The following is a 17,869-nucleotide window of genomic DNA, read 5'->3' as shown; positions in this document are numbered from 1 at the left end:
AATGACAACAGTAGTAAGAATACTCGTACATGTGACATTCACACATACTATACCAATAAAGGAGTATATTGTTATTGAATATTCAGTTATTGACCAGTACATTTAAAATGGGTCACACCTCATTGTTGCCGCATTTTAATGACCGAACCACCCCAATAGCTTTAATCTGGAATTGTTTTTAATAGCAATTAGAACATTTGAAATCCGATATTAAAGGCGGAAAATTGACATTAACTACCTAAAATTTAAAATCAAGAATTGAATATTATTTTTAAGCGTCCCGGTAGCCAAACAGACAGCGTTCATGGACTCATGCAGTTGACTATAATCAAAAGTCTGGTTTTTTGCGGCTTAACCCATTTTCGTCGAATAGGGAGGAAAATGCACAAAAATAGAGCGAATTTAGAAGGAAAGAGGTATTCGAATGCGGTGATGAAATACATAAAAAGTACGAATGAAACTAGTTACAAAAAACGTTCCCGTCATATCATACATCAAAAGTGAGCAATAACTCAAAAATTAAAACCAAACATTTTTTTGAAATTCTTGAGAGTGATATGAAACCGTTTTAGTGTCCTATTGCATTTAACGGTTGAACTCAACGTTCCATATTTCTGCAAAATCGCAAGAAAAGTATGGATTTTATGAGCTCAAAACGTAGCATCCTGCGATTTGGTCGGCAGTTAACTCTAATATTGATATGACCATTAATCCTTTCACTTAAAGTTGCCAATGAACGAATTTTAAGAGAATAAAGCAATTGCCTTCAAATTTTGCACAAATACTTCTTTTTGATGTAGTTCGTTGGGGAATGAAAATGTGCCACATTGGTTCATATTTGGATATAGCTCTCATGCATACCGATTATTATCAGATTTAGCTGAAATTTTGCACAATGACTTTTGTTGTGGCTTTCAACATACATGCCAAGTTGTTTGGTCCAAATCTGTATAAAGCGGTATAATAACATAGATAAGATTTCACATTAGGCTAGATCTCTAATTTTTATACCCACCACCTTAGGATGGGGGTATACTAATCTAGTCATTCCGTATTTAACACATCGAAATATTCATCTAAGACCTTATATTCTTGATCGTCTCGACGTTCTGAGTCGATCTAGCCATGTCCGTCCCTCCGTCTCTCGAAATCACGATAGTGGTTAAACCCATAGAGCTAGCCAGAGCTATATATAGCTCCCATACAAACCGATCTCCCGATTTGACTTTTTGAGCCCCTGGAAGCCGCAATTTTTCTTCGATTTGGCTGAAATTTTGCCAAGTACGGTCCAAATCGATCTATAACCTGATAAAGCTCCCATATATACCGGTCTCTCGATCATCCTTGTTCGGTTCCTAAAAGCATTAATTTTAGCTAGTTTCGCAGAAGTTTGGTATGTAGAAGAAATGTATGCCCTTCAACTTAATTTATGTTGAATAAATTTGTAGCAGAATCCATGGTGGTTAGCCTGGCCGAACGCGCTTTTTGCTTGCATTTTACCAAGCAACATTTTTTCTTTCCAGAGAAAAATACCCATTTATATACTTCTCGTAGCAATAGATAGAAGAAATCTATTTTAGTAAAAAACGAAAATGTGCTTTTTAGCCGACAGCGTCACACAGAATCAAAAGTAAAATGACAAAATAAGTGTTGTCCTGTCCACAATTGATATGTAAATATAAGAATAGTACCGTTAATACACTTAAACAAAAAAATATAACAAAAATCATATGAGTAATGAACAGTGGACTCTACAGAGGACATCAGTAGTGAATTTAGTGATTTAGGGTCTTAAGCCATTAAAAGCCACATTTATTATCCGATTTTGATGAAATTTGGGACAGTGAGTTGTGTTAGACCCTTCGACTTTCTTCGTCAATTTGGCCCAGATCGGTTCAGATTTAGATACAGCTGCCATATAGACCGATCCGCCGATTTAGGGCCTTAAGCCCATAAATGCCACATTTATTATCCAATTTTCTGAAATTTGGGACAGTGAGTTGTCTTAGGCCTTTCGACACATATCTTCATCGGTTCATATTTGGATATAGCTGTCATATAGACCGATATCTCGATTTTAGGTTTTGGGCCCATAAAAGGCGCATTTATTGTCCGATGTCGCCGAAATTTGGGACAGTGAGTTAAGTTAAGCCCCTCGACATACTTCTGCAATATCGCACAGATCGGTCCAGATTTGGAAGCAGCCATATAGACCGGTATCTCGCATAAAAGGCGCATTTATTGTCCGAATTCACTCAAATTTGACACAGTGACTTATGTCAGGCTTTTCGACATTCATGTGGTTAAGATCGGTTTATTTTTAGATATAGCTACTAAAAAAATCACTATTTTGTTATGCACAATTGAACAATTGAATTGTACTTCTTAGTATTTGGTCCAAATCGGAACATGTAACTGCTATGGGACATAAGGCATGAAATTTTCAATGAATTTTGATGAAAGGTGGTTTACGAGGTGGTGGGTCCGGCCGAACTTTTCGTTTTTTTACTTTTTTTTTAAATCATATTAAATTGCCATATTAAACGATTTTCTGTGGTAAAAAATTAATTTGCCAGTCTATATATTTGGTGCGGTGGCGATAGTTCTTACCGTGTAAAACTCTTGAACTTGGTCTCTTCTATCGGTGAGCTAAAAATGGTTGCAACCATATCGTAAAGGTTTGCAACTCCTGCTTTCACGCTGAATGTTATAAATTCGGGGCTACGGCGGCCTACACATTAATTAAATCACACAGTGTCGCGTTGGGTCATTATAATTGATCGACTGTTTTGGGATGAGGTGGTCCGCTAGATATATGAGCAGAATAATGATATCAGATTCGCAGTACACAACCTTATACCTTTAATTTAACCTCATATTGTCATGATTGGTGTATACAGACATTTGGTGGAGGGTTGTGCGCCACACTGCCACTTGAGCACAAATTTGAATTACGCACCCAACTCAAAAAAACCTATCACTTGATTCCCCATTGTTTTGATAGGACAAATAAAGTATTGGAGGCGATTTTAGGAGATAAAACACCACCTAGCTTCTTGAACACAAAGTTTAATGTCATATTCGTAATCTTCTCCCAAATGACTTTTATTTGAGTTTCATGAAGCAATGATTGAGTAGTATTCCCATTTGGGGAGCTTATCGGGGATGGGGCGACTATCAATTACTTGGACCTCTTCCATATCTTCCATTTGATACCCGTATTGTCCCTATCGGTCAACTTTTCATTTTGGGTGGCGTTTTTGTGGTAACGGGGGAGGATTCCTTCCTACAACTTACATATACCTCCTTGCTGACCATATTCGTAATCTACTCGCGAATACCTTTCATTCGAGCCCCATATTGTCATTATCGTCCAATAAACCAATTTGGGGGGTTTTGTAGTCGGAGCGGCCCTCCAATTACTTTGACTCAATTTTTAATATGGAAATCGTACTCTACTCTTGAATACCTTTCATTTAAGTCCCATATTGTCCCAATCAGTCCACTCAGTGGCACTTTTAGTTTTGGGTTGTACTTTTGGGGTAAGTAGGAGAGTCCGCCCCCCTTGCGATATCAAGAACTTATATACCCTATTGCTCCTTCCGGACTATATTCGTAATCTACTCCCGAATACCTTTCATTCGATTCTCATTTTGTCACTATCGTTCAAAAAACCTATTTTGGGGGCTTTTTGGGGTCGGGCCGGCCCCCCAATTATTTGGACCCAATTTTTAATAGGGAATTTGTACTCTACGTTTGAAAACCTTTCATTTAAGTCCCATATTGTCCCAATCGGTCCACTTGTATTTTTGGCTGGTACTTCTTGGGTAAGGGGGGAGGGTCCGCCTCCAATGCGAAATCAAAAAATTATTAAGCCTATTGCTGCTTCCGGACTCTGTGAAAATTTCAACGAAATCGGTTTAGCCGTTTTTGAGTCTAAACGAAACAGACAAATTTACAAACCCACAGACAAACAAACAAGCAAAAATCATTTATATATATATATATATATATATACCAAATGTAATACATTTACCACTTCCCCACTGGGCACTTTCCAAGAGTAGGCAAGAATAAGGAGCAAAAAACAATGCTGTTTTTTCTAAAGATAGACCAATTGTATTTGTTTACCTTTAGCCGCACACAATATAAACAAGTGGTTTGTTGGTAGCGCACCTGACTAGGAAACGAGAAGACCCGCACACAATATAAACAAGTGGTTGGTTGGTAGCGCACCTGACTAGGAAACAAGAAGACCCATGTTCAATCCCCACTGGCAGTAAAAAGTAAAGGTTGCACTAAGATCCAATTATTTATTATTATATATAATAATAAATAATTTAATACAATTAGATCCAAATATATATAACCATTTTTCGGATCCAATTATATCTGATGCCATATGTAATTGGATCTGAACCAGTAAACTTTTTTTACTCGGGCTAAAAAAACTGAACATTAAGGACACTTTACTTGAAAGGCTATTTTGCGTCTTTAACTACGATTTACTGTTGACTTGTCTAAAGGTCAATTTCCTACCTATCTACGATATTTTTACTTTCATTTTAGATTTTTGTTTTTAATAACAAGATGCAAATTTTCTTCATATTAGGAAATTATCTTTCACCAATGCGAATATTTCCTTAAAAATTTGGAAATTAGGTTTTTATTAAGTTTGCTAATCTTTGTCTCGAATCTTTAAAATTAGGACAACAAATTTTTCTCTGTACGCCTTTTATCACAACCACTGTACTGTTGCAGGATACAGTTTGTGTTTTCATAATAAATTATATGGATGTGTACTAAGTTAACCAATTTCATGCTGGGACCTAAATTACTGAACCTCTAGAGTGCGAAATTATTATCCGACTATGGTTGTCAGCTAAATTGGATAATTACTGCGCATGGTATGGTCTAAATCGGTTTATAACCGGATATAGCCCCCATATAAACCGATCTCCCGATTCTTATCCGATTTGGCAGAAATTTTGCTCAATGACTTCCACTATGATCTCCAACATCCAAACCAAGTATGGCCAGCAACGGTCCATAACCTGATATTTGTTTGCCTATAAAGAGATACCGGGCAAAGAACTTGACAAATGCGATCCATTGTGCAGGGTATATAAGATTCAGCCTGGGCGCTTTTAATTGTTTTAGTATAATGGCCTAGGAGACCACCTTGGCGCAGAGGTTAACATGTCACCCTATGACGAAGAACGCCTGAGTTCAAATCCCGGAGCGAACATCAGAAAATTTTTCGATCAGCGGTTGTTATCCCCTTACTAATGCTGGCTACACTTGTAATGTATCCTGCCATGTTAAAAACTTCTCTACCAAGAAGTTCGATATGCGGCACGCCATTCGGACTCGGCGTAGCAAAGGAAGCCCCTTATCATTTGGCATAAACTTTAATCGGACTGCACTCATTAATATGAGAGAAGTATCCCCTGTGCCTTAATGGAATGTTCATGGAAAATTTAGTAGTATTATAGCTTTGTCCGATTTTTCTGCGATTTCGCGGTAGAAATATTTTTCCGAGTGGTAAACACCAATTTTTATCATTTCCGGTGAACTCAAACATTTTCATTTTAAAATTGAGTCTTGAAGCTTCAATGTTAATTTTTTTATACGCATACTTTTTAGCTCCCAACGAAAGGGCAGAATGCACCTCTGGCGTAATTTTCGTTGCCATAAGAAATGCATTGACATATCCTGAGCGAAATTTTCGGTTCCGAAACCGTTACTGAAAATTTCGCTTGCAGGTACGCCGCTAAAATGAAATTTTCTTTGCGTAACAGGGAGCATTTTTTTCTTGCAACTATGAATGAAATTGTATGATTGTATAGCTCCATGCAACATAAAATAAAGCTATTTGCAAAAAAAGGTAAAAGGTTCGGGAAATATGTACTTCATTAGCCAAAAATTTTTAGAAAAACGGCAAAATATTGAATTGATTTTTGTCGCCATCTTGTAGTCTACACAGCTATTTTCCTGTGGAGACATAAATGTCTTGTTTGCAACCGAAAATTCCGCTAGAGGTGCATATCCAGCTTAAAGAAAGAAAAAGTACCGTTATACAGAAATTGAAGCCAATATTTGCTGTTGGTAGCAGTGGGTTTCATTCCTTTGATTAATTTTATACTATAAAAACCAAGTACTCTCCCCTCTAGTAATAATAGAAACTTTTTTCTGCCAATATCTCAGTGGTTCAATCCTGGTGAACCGCATTGAAGAAGTATTTAAGAACAATTTCGGTTGGGTAACAAGTTCGCACTTTTGACAAAACTAGAGGGACTTAAAATATAGTGGCAATTAACAATATACATATATATTTTATTGTGTCTCAGGCCAATATTTCAAGGTGTTGCAAGCCGAATGAGCGATTCAGCAATTTAGCCTTAAAATTATTGTAGTTATACATACATGTTCTGTCCTTTAAAAAAGTTTTATTTTTTTATTTCAGACTACATATGCTAATAAAATTTTTACAACTATTTTTAGTGAAGCCAACAATTATTGGCCTCATTTAACAAGTCTTTCAAAAGTGTGCCAATAACAGAGGGTTGGTAAATAGACAAAAATTCCTATGAACTTTCACATTTTTCAAGGTTTCTATTATCCAAGTATATAATGCTGGTCATATTTTTGTTGGAAAACTATTTAAAATTTAACAAATTTAACTGTTCTTCTTCTATGACGTGCCAGATTTTGTTTCGAAAAGAAAATATTGCGTGGAATTAAGTTATGGGCTTATTATACACATACATTCTAAATATATGCCAACAACGTCATGGAGCAAACAAAAAGTAATAACATTTATTGAAAAAGGGTAAACGACAAAACATTAGGTTGTAATAAAAACGATTATAATAAAAATATATAAAACAAGTAAAAGCGTGCTAAGTTCGGCCGGGCCGAATCTTCAGCTAAAATATGGGAGCTATATCTAGTTATATCTGCCAAATCAGAAAAAAATCGCGGCTTGTAAGGTCTCAAGAAATGAAAACGGGAGAACGGTTTATATGGGAGCTACATCATGTTCTTAACCGATTTGAACCGTACTTACCACAGTTGTTGGGAGTCATAACAGAACACCTTGTACCATATTTCAGCCAAATCGGATGAAAATTGCGGCTTCAAGGAGCTAAAGAATTCAAATCGAGAGATCGGTTTATATGGGATATATATCAGGTTATACACAGATTTAAACCGTACTTGGTAGTCATAACAGAAAACTGCAATATGTGCAAAACTTCAGCCAAATCGGATGAAGGGGCTCAAGAAGTCAAATCGGGAGATCGGTTTATATGGGACCTATATCCAAATCTGCATCGATATGGCCCATTTGCAATCCCCAACGACCTTCATAAATATGAAGCATCTATGCAAAATTTCATGGGGCTAGCTCTACGCATTCGACCGCTATCGTGGTTACGACAGACGGACGGACGGACATGGCTAGTTCTAATCAGAATTCCTAGACGGTCAAGAATATATATACTAGATCAATATTTCGAGGTGTTTCAAACGGAATTAGTATACCCCCATCCTATGGTGGTGGGTATAAAAATGCTAATCAACAATACTGAAAAGAAAAGATAACAAGTAAGAGCGTGCTAAGTTGTGCCCTTATATACCCTCCACCGCGGATCGCATTTGTCGAGTTCTTTGCGCGGTATCTCTTTTTAGGCAAACAAAGAATAAGGAATAATAACTTTATGCTATTGCAACTATATCAAGTTTTAGTCTGATTCGGACCATAAATGAATTGAACGCTGAACATTGTAGAAGTCATTGTGTAATATTTCAGTTCATTCGGATAAGAATTGAGCCTTGTAGGGGCTCAAGAAGCAAAATCGGGAGATCGGTTTATATGGGAGCTGTATCAAGCTACAGATCGATTCAGACCTTATTGGACATGTAGGTTAAGGTTATGGGAGAAGCCGTTGCACAAAATTTCTGCCAAATTAGATGAGAATTACGCCCTCTAGTGGCTCAAGAAGTCAAGATCCCAGATCAGTTTATATGGCAGATATATCAGGTTATGTACCGATTTGCGCCATATCTACCACAGTTATTGGAAGACATAACAAAACACTTTATGCAAAATTTCAAATCGGATGAGAATTGCGCCGTCCAGCAGCTGAAGACGTCAGAATCCAAGATCGGTTTATATGACAGCTATACCAGGTTATGAACCGATTTAAGTGATACTTAGCGCAGTGGTTGGATGTGACACCAAAACACCACGTACAAAATTACAGCCAAATCGGATAAGAATTGCGCCCTCTAAAAGCGCAATAGCGTTTATATGACAGCTATATCAGGTTATGAACCGATTTGAACCATACATAGAAGAGTTATTGGAAGTGATACCAAAACACCACTTGTAAAATTTCAGTCAAATCCGACGCCCTATAGAGGCTCAAGAAGTCACGACCCAAGATCGGTTTATATGACAGCTTTATGAAAACATGGACCGATTTGGCTATCCCAACCACCTACACTAATAAAAAGTATTTGTGCAAAATTTCAAGCGCCTAGCTTTACTCCTTCGAAGGTTAGCGTGCTTTCGACAGACAGACGGACGGATGAACGGACGGACTTAAAATGATATGACGACCAAGAATTTATATACTTTATGGGGTCTTAGACGCTTATTTCGAGGTGTTACAAACAAAATGACGAAATCAGTATACCCCCATCCTATGGTGGAGGGTATAAAAAGAGGCTAGGAAACATAATTTGCTCATCAGAAAAGAATTACTCATTGGCTTTACAACTAAAGGCGCTATTACACGGCATGTATATGTCTTATGATATGGCACTTTTTGCATTCACATGTAATTCAAAATGTTTGTCAAAATTGTCAATTTACATACGATTCATCATTTTTGCTACCACACTTGTATGTTATTTTTGTATGGCATAACCAAAAAATTTGAGCGAAACTAATTTTGTTTATTAAATTTTACCTTAAGCAGACCTAAGTTCCGTAAATGATTTTTTATGCTTAATAATTGTTAAAGTGCGCTCTAATCGAAAAAAAATATATGTGCTGTTTTGAAAAGTGAATTTCATAAGTTAGTTTTGTTTGTATCACACGACTTGTACAACTCAACATGTGCTAAATTTGACATGTCATAAGTTGTCTTATCACGCCGTGTAATAGAGCCTTAAGTCCTACAACTAAATTTCTACCTCTCCAAACATTTTTTTGTAGATTGTCTGGTATATGCATTTGAACATGGTCAGAGACTTGCATCATCAGTGTCTCTATAAACCCAGACAGATGATACATTGAATTGTTTATTAGAAACCCATATACACAATCATCACACCCTAATACAACATACACTTATACGCGTCTAAATACCCATTTGTGTGAATGTCTATGCTTTGTGTAATTTATTAGAACTTTGACCCATAAGTAAGTAAAAGAATCCAAAGTAAAAACAAAACGAAAAATTAAATGCTCAGCCAACTGATGAAATAAACCACCAAAACAATTTGTTATTCTATTGTTATGATTTATTTAAGTTAAGTTATTTATTTTGCCTATAAGTGTGCTTTTCATTCAGTTATTATCTCACATTAGATCCCCAAAAAGTAGACGGTTGCTTCATTTAAACAATTAATAATATTTATACAACATTGCTCTCACCCTTTCACAAACAAAGCTAATTATAGCAAAGGACTCTAATGTATATAAAGTGTTAATCAAGATATATGAATTCTTGAATATTTCCTAACAATTTCATTTACTGCGTATTTGGAACAAGAATTGTCCAATAAATTATATGTATACATTGAACAATTCAATTGGCTCTTTTTATACGCCCAATTGGCTCTTCTATGGGCCCAGTGACCACTTTCAGAGGTAAAAAGTTTATTTCCAAACCTTGCAATCTTCAAAAAGCAACACGAAAAAAGGCATTAAGTTCGGCCGGGCCAAACTTTGGATACCTACCCACCTCGGGTATCTATGTAAACCACATTTCGTCATAATCCGGTGAAAAATGCATAATTTATGCACTCAGCAGCTATACCGAAATATAGTCCGAACTGAACCAAATTTGGTTCAAGTGGTCTAATAAATACAAGTCTGTCAATTTTGTAGAACACAATATTGGCCTTTTTGGCAGCTATCCAAATCTAGACCGATCTGAACCATATAGGACACGGATTTCGAAAAGCCTTACATAAGTCACTGTGTCTAATTTCGACGAAATAGAACAATAAATGCGCCAGATATGGGTCCAAGGCCTTATATCGGTGTATATGGCAGCTATATCCAAATCTGGACCGATCTGACCTTAATTGAAAAAAGATTCGACAGGGCCTAAAACAACTCACTGTCCCAAATTTCAGCGAAATCGGACAATAAATGCATCATTTTTGGGCCCAAGACCTTATGTCGGCAGATCTGTATATATCGCATATCCCAATCTGGACCGATCTAAACCAAATTGAAAAAAATTCGAAGGTCCTAAGACAATTCAGTGTCCCAAATTCCAAAACCGGACAATAAATGCGCCTTTTATGGGACTAAGACCTTAAATCGAAAGTTCCGTCTATATGGCAGCTATATCCAATTCTTAACCGACCTGGACCAAATTGAAGAAGGATGTCGCATAACATAACCCACTGTCCCGAACCGGGCCCGCTCCGCTGCGCCTTCTTTAATTCTCTAATATCTTTTTTAGGATGGGAACATTTCGCCCTGAGTGCGGATATCGAATTCGTGCCATTGTAGCTTATAACGCTGAACGCGTTCGAATCCTGGCGAAAACATCGGACAAAGCGGTGTTTATCCCCTCTTAATGTTGGCGACATTTCCGGGGCACAATGCCATGCATGGTAACTTAAAAAATTTTCCGCAAAGAGGTGTCGCACTGCGGGACGCCGTTCGAACACGGCTATAAAAAAAATTCCCTTATCATTGAGTATAAATTTGAAACGGAAAGCACTCATTGATGTGAGAGAATTTACCCCTTCTCGGTTCCTGGTGGTAACGTTTTTCTGGTGGTTTCAGTTTTTGGGGGGTGCTTTAGGGCGTACCTCAAAACACTTGGCTCCAAAATTGGATATCAAATTCGTTTTCTACTCTCAAATACCTTTAATTTAAGTCCCATATTGTCATAATGGGTCAAATAACCTAGTTGACGTATCTTTAGGGGGAAAACCCCCACCTAGACTTGAACGCAAATTTTAATATCATACTCATAATCCCATGAGTCGCTATATCGGACTCAAGGGACACATGGTCGGCTAATATGCCCATTTGAGGGTATTTGGGAGTGGGCCACCTCCCTTTACTTGGACCTAATGTTTTATGCCATATTTGTAATCTACTGCCTAATACTTTTCATCTGAGTCCCAGACTGTTTATCTGTTTATAGGAGTTTTGGGGTTGAGGGGCCCGCTGGGTACTGGACACTTCTTTTAATACCATATTTGTTTTCTGGTCTCCAATAGCTTTCATTTGATACCCTTATTGTGCCCATCGGACCACTTTCGGATATGGGTTGCGCTTTTGGAATAAGGGGGAGGATCCGCCTCCACCCGATATCTAAAAATTATACAGCCTATGTTTCCTTCCATAGGTGTCGTGACCCCATATACTTCGATCTGATTTTGTATGCCAGATTCGAAATCCACTCCTTTCCTTTCATTTGAGCCCCATATTGACATGAACGTCCAATATGTCTGTTTGGTGGAGTTTTGGAGATGGGGCGGCCCAATGGGTATTTAGACTCAAATTTTAATACCAAATTCGTATTCTACTCTCCAATACCTTTCATTTGATACCTATAGTGTCCCGATTGGTCCACTTTTGATTATGGGTTGTATTTTTGGCATAAGGGAGAGGGTTCGACCCCCTTCTGATATCGAAAAATTATTTGGCCTATGTTTCCTTCCAGACCAACCTACACAATAAGCGAAAATTTCGGAAAATCGGTTCTGCCGTTTTTCAGTCTATACGGAACAAACAAACCTAGTCCCATATATCCGTGATTAGCCAATGTGCCCATTTTGGGCGATTTGTGGGAGTGGGGTGACCCCTTATACTTCGACATGAATTTGTATGCCAGATTCGTTATCTACTCCGTCATACTATTCATTTGATACCCATATTGTCCTTATCGGTCCACTTTTGATTTTGGGGTAATGGTTATTAATAAATTATAAAGCCTATTCCTACTTCCTGACCATATTCGTAATCTACTCCCGAATACCTTTCATTTGATTCCAATATTGTCATGATCGTCAAATAACCCTATTTTAAGGGGTTTTGGGGCTGGGGCGGCCTCCCAGGTACTTGGACGCAACTTTTGTTATGAAATTCGTACTCTACTCTTGAATACCTTTCATTTGAATCCCATATTGTCCCGATCGGTCCACTTTTATTTTTTGGTTGTACTTTTGGGGTAAGGGTCCGCCCCCCTACCGATAACAAAAAATTATACAGCCTATGTTTCAAGGTAATCCATTAAGTCGTTTTTGCTTCTATACGGAACAAACTAACAAACAAGCAAACACAAATTAAATTTTATATATAAGACTAGCTGAGCCCGGCCCGCTCTGCTGCTCCCGATTATGCTATGTTGGAGAAGAGTACCCTAAATTTGAAATTTTCTACGTAATTGTAGTTGAAAATGTATTCCAATTTTCCTATGGATTTTTCTACACTCAAGTACCTCTTATTTAAACCCCACATTGCAATGGCAAGTAAAAGTCCTTATTGGGGTATGGTGGATCCCCAGAGACTTGGTCCCAAAAGTGAAAGTCAATTTCGTGCTCTATTCCCAAAGACCTTTCATTTAAGATCCATATTGCCATAGTCGGTAAATATGTCCGATTTGAGGGGTTAGTGGAGGGGTGACCCACGAAACACTTAGTTCTGCAATTGGTTATCAGATTCGTTTTCTACTCCCAAATATCTTTAATTTGAGTCCCATATTATAGTGGTTGGTCTATAAATCCGTTTGCCGGGTTTTGCTGGTGGGCGGCTCTCCTAGGCATCCCACCCCAGAATTTGATACCAAATGTTTTGCTTTTAGATCCTTCCTATATTCCTATATTTTATTTTTCTTTATTCAAAGGACCGATAGGTTGTCATAACAAAATTACATGATGATGATTAATTTTTACCACTCTGCCCTCTCTCTGTTCATTTCGGCATGTTTTTAATTGGATCTACTAAATCCAATTGGATCAAACAATTTCAATTGATGACTGCCAGATGACGCTAATTTAAATGTTAGTGCTACTCGCTTAGAGTGGATCATATGGTACGGTGGTTGTCTATGAATAGTCATTCATAGACAACAACCATACCATATTAAATAGTCATCATTTAGTATTTTTTTTTATACCCACCACCGTTTGCAACATATCGAAATATCCATTTCCAGCCCTATTAAGTATATATATTCTTGATCAGCGTAAAAATCTAAGACGATCTAGACAAGTCCGTCCGTCTGTCTGTTGAAATCACGCTACAATCTTTAAAAATAGAGATATTGAGCTGAAACTTTGCACAGACTCTTTTTTGTCCATTGATTCGAAGATAGGCTATATCGGACTATATCTTGATATAGCCCCCATATAGACCGATCCGCCGATTTAGGCTTTAAGGCCCATAAAAGCCACATTTATTAACCGATTTTGCTGAAATTTGGGACAGTGAGTTGTGTTAGGCCCTTCAAAATCCTTCGTTCATTTAGCTTAGATTGGTCCAGAATTGGATATAGCTGACAGATAGACCGATCCTCCGATTTAAGGTCTTAAGCCCATAAAAGCCACATTTATTATTCGAATTAGTTGAAATTTGGGACAGTGAGTTGTGTTAGGCCCTTCAACTTCCTTCGTTAATTTGGCCTAGATTGGTTCAGATTTGGCTATAGCTGTCCTATAGACCGATCCGCCGATTTAGGGTCTTGGGCCATTAAAAGCCACATTTATTATCCGATTTTTATGAAATTTGGGACAGTGAGATGTGTTAGACGCTTCGACATTCTTTGTAAGTTTGGCCCAGATCGGTTTCGATTTGGATACAGCTGGCATATAGACCGATCCGCCGATTTAGGGCCTTAGGCCCATAAAAGCCACATTTATTATCGGATTTTCTGAAACTTGGGACAGTGAGTCGTCTTAGGCCCTTCGACATCTATCTTCAATTTGGCCCTGATCGGTTCAGATTTGTATATAGCTGTCATATAGACCGATTTCTGGATTTAAGGTTTTGGGCCCATAAAAGGCGCATTTATTGTCCGATGTCGCCGAAATTTGGGACAGTGAGTTAAGTTAAGCCCCTCGACATACTTCTGCAATATCGTACAGATCGGTCCCTATTTGGATATAGCTGCCATATAGACCGATATCTCGGTTTTAGGTTTTGGGTCCATAAAAGGTGCATTTATTGTTTAGTGAGTTTAGTTACGCTCTTCGACGTCCTTCTTCAATTTGGCCCAGATCGGTTAAGATTTGAATATAGCTGCCATATAGACCAATCTCTCGATTTAAGGTTTTGGGCCCATAAAAGTCGCATTTATTGTCCGATTTCGCCGAAATTTGGGACAGTGCTTTGTGTTTGGCTCTTCGACATTTTTCTGCAACGTGGCCCAAATCGGTCCAGATTTGAATATAGCTGCCATGTAGACCGATATCTCGATTTAAAGTCTTGGCCCCATAAAAGGCGCATTTATAATCCGATTTTACTGAAGTTTGACACAGTGACTTATGTTCGGCTTTTCGACATCCGTGTCGTATATGGTTCAGATCGGTTTATTTTTAGATACAGCTACCAAAAAGATCACTATTTTGTTATATACAATTGAATGACCTGTACTTATTAGTATTTGGTCCAAATCGGAATATATTTTGATATAACTGCTATGGGATATAAGGTATGAAATTTTCACCGAATTTTGATGAAAGGTGGTTTACATAGGTGGTGGCTATCTAAAGTTCGACCCGGCCGAACTTAACGCCTTTTGCCAGTCTATACATTTGGTGCGGTGGCGGTAGTTCTTACCATGTAAAACTCTTGAACACAAAAGTGTTGCCCAGCAACACGTCGTTTGGTCTCGTCTATCGGTGAGCTAAAAATGGTTGCAACCATATCGTTAAGGTTTGAAACTCCTGCTTTCACGATGAATGTTATAATTTCGGCGCTATGGCGGCCTAGGCATTAATTAAATCACACAGTGTCGCGTTTGGTCATTATAATTGATCGACCGTTTTGGGGTGAGTTGATTCGCTAGATATATGATAGTTCGCTAGATAATGATATCAGATTCGCACTACTCAACCTTATACCATTAATTTAACCTCATATTGTCATGATTGGTGTATACAGCCGTTTGGTGGAGGTCGTCTATATGAGGGTTGTGCGCCACACTGCCACTTGAGCACAAATTTGAATGACGCACTCAACTCAAAATATTCTATCACTTGATTCCCCATTGTTTTAATAGGTCAAATAACCTATTGGAGGCGATTTTACGGGGTAAAACACCACCAAGGTTCTTGGACACAAAGTTTAATGTCATATTTGTAATCTTTTCTCAAATGCCTATCATTTGTGTTTTATCAAGGTTTGATTGAGTAGTATTCCCATTTGGGGAGCTTATCGGGGATGGGGCGACTATCAATAACTTGGACCTCGATTTTATTTCATTTCATAGTCTACTCCCGAATGCCTTTCATATGAGTCCTATATTGATATATACGTCCAATATGTCTAGTTGGAGCAGTTTTCGGGCTTGGGCTACTCCTTGGATACTTGAACCCAAGTTTTTATGCCACATTCGTTCTCTACTCTCCAATATCATTCATTTGATACCCATATGTCCCTATCGGTCAACTTTTGATTTTGGGTGGCGTTTTTGTGGTAACGGGGGAGAGTCCGCCCCTACCAACATCAACAAATTACATATCCTATACCTCCTTCCTGACTATATCCGTAATCTACTCGTGAATACCTTTCATTCGAGCCCCAAGTTATCGTCCAATAAACCAATTTGGTGGGTTTTTGGTGTCGGGCGGCCTCCCAATTGCTTGGACCCAATTTTTAATGTGGAATTTGTACTCTATTCTTGAATACCTTTCATTTAAGTTCCATATTGTCCCAATCGGTCCACTTTTATTTTTGGCTGGTACTTTTGGGGTAAGGGTGAAGGTCCGCCCCCAATGTGATGTCAAAAATTATATAGCCTATTGCTCCTTCCGGACCACTCTCCACAATCTCTGAAAATTTCAAAGAAATCTGTTTAGCCATTTTTGAGTCTATATGGAACAAACAAATTTGCAAACCCACAAACAAACACAAATTCATTTTTATATATATATATATATATATATCTCAAGATATAGTCCGATATCCCATCTTCGAACTTAATCTGTCTATGGACAAAAAAATAATGCGTGCAAAGCTTCAGCTCAATATCTCTATTCTTTAAAGAATGTAGCCTGATTTCAACAGACAGGCCGACAGACGGACGGACATGGCTAGATCGTCTTAGATTTTTACGACGATCAAGAATGTATATACTTTATAGGGTCAGAAAAAAAATTCTTTTTCAAAAAGGTTTTTATTCCCTACACCGTAGGATGGAGGTATACTGACTTCGCTATTACGTTTGCAACATCTCGAAATATTGATCTAAGACCTCATAAAGTACATATATTAATGATCGTCTTGACATTTGAAGTCGATCTAGCCATGTCCGTCCGTCTGTGGAAAGCACGCTAACTTCCGAAGGAGTAAAGCTAGACGCTTGAAATTTAACACAAATACTTCCTATTAGTTTACGTCGGTTGGGGTTGTAAATGGGGCATATCGGTCCATATATAGATATGGCTCCCATATAAATCGATCTCCATATTTTAAATCATGTATAAATCTCAGCCAATTCGGATAATAATTGCGCCCTCTAGAGGCTCAAGAAGCATAATCGGCAGATCGGTTTATATGGGAGCTTTATTTAAACATGGACCGATTTGGCCAATTAACAATCCCAAGCGACCTTCGTTAGAAAGAAATATTTGTGCAAAATTGCAAGCGGCTTACATCACTCTTTCGAAAGTTAGCGTACTTTCAACAGACGGACGGATGTCTAAATCGACTTGAAATTTCAAGACGATCAAGAATATATGTATATATTTTATGGAGACTTAGAGCAATATTTCGAGGTGTTGTAAACGGAAAAGCAAAGTTAGTATATCTCCATCTTTTGGCGGAGGGTATAACCAGAAACAGTTGGGTCTAAATCTAGTCAATATTCTGTTAAAGAGCGACATCTCGAAACTGGGTGTCAGAGATTGGAGAAGAAGTGAATATGATCGAGGCGCTTGAACAGCTATTCTACGACGAATAAATTTTCTGTAAGGGCTAATTAAAGTAAATCAAGTAAAAATCAGCCTAGCGTTGTCAAATTGACCACAGTGGTTCATAAAAATGAATCAACACACAGGTGTTATCAGTTCAACCTCAGTTGTTTATTAATTAACAACAGTTCGAAATTGTTCCTAGCCGTCAACATTCTGACAACGTCTAGTGCACAGTTTTGTTAAAGATTGCAAAAAGTTTTTGTGTTTTGCTGACCATCGAACCTGTGTTCCATTATCCCATGATTTTTTCCTTTAAACGCCTTACCACATTGCATCATGCATGTTTTTAGTCATTTAAACTAAGGGATGGTATACATACACATTTTGAAGGGATGATGTTCATTCCCTCACGTTGTCAATTTTTCAACAACGCCTATATATGATAATGACACTATTGGTGTATGATTTTAGAGTATCTTTTTTCTATCAGCGTAAACATTCAGAAAAGCGGGAAAGACTTTTCCAAGCT

The 17,869-nt window shown here is 37.8% G+C and overlaps 1 protein-coding gene across 1 annotated transcript in view; it reads left to right on the top strand.

Annotated features, from left to right (window-relative positions):
* The window catches only part of LOC106087881 (anoctamin-5), a 41,753-nt gene that overhangs the window by 11,439 nt on the left and 12,445 nt on the right, over positions 1-17,869 (top strand). The window lies entirely within an intron of this gene.

The sequence above is a fragment of the Stomoxys calcitrans genome, chromosome 1, assembly GCF_963082655.1.
Source record: "Stomoxys calcitrans chromosome 1, idStoCalc2.1, whole genome shotgun sequence".
NCBI classification, from domain to species: Eukaryota; Metazoa; Arthropoda; class Insecta; order Diptera; family Muscidae; genus Stomoxys; species Stomoxys calcitrans.
This window is presented reverse-complemented; position numbering and strand designations above follow the sequence as displayed.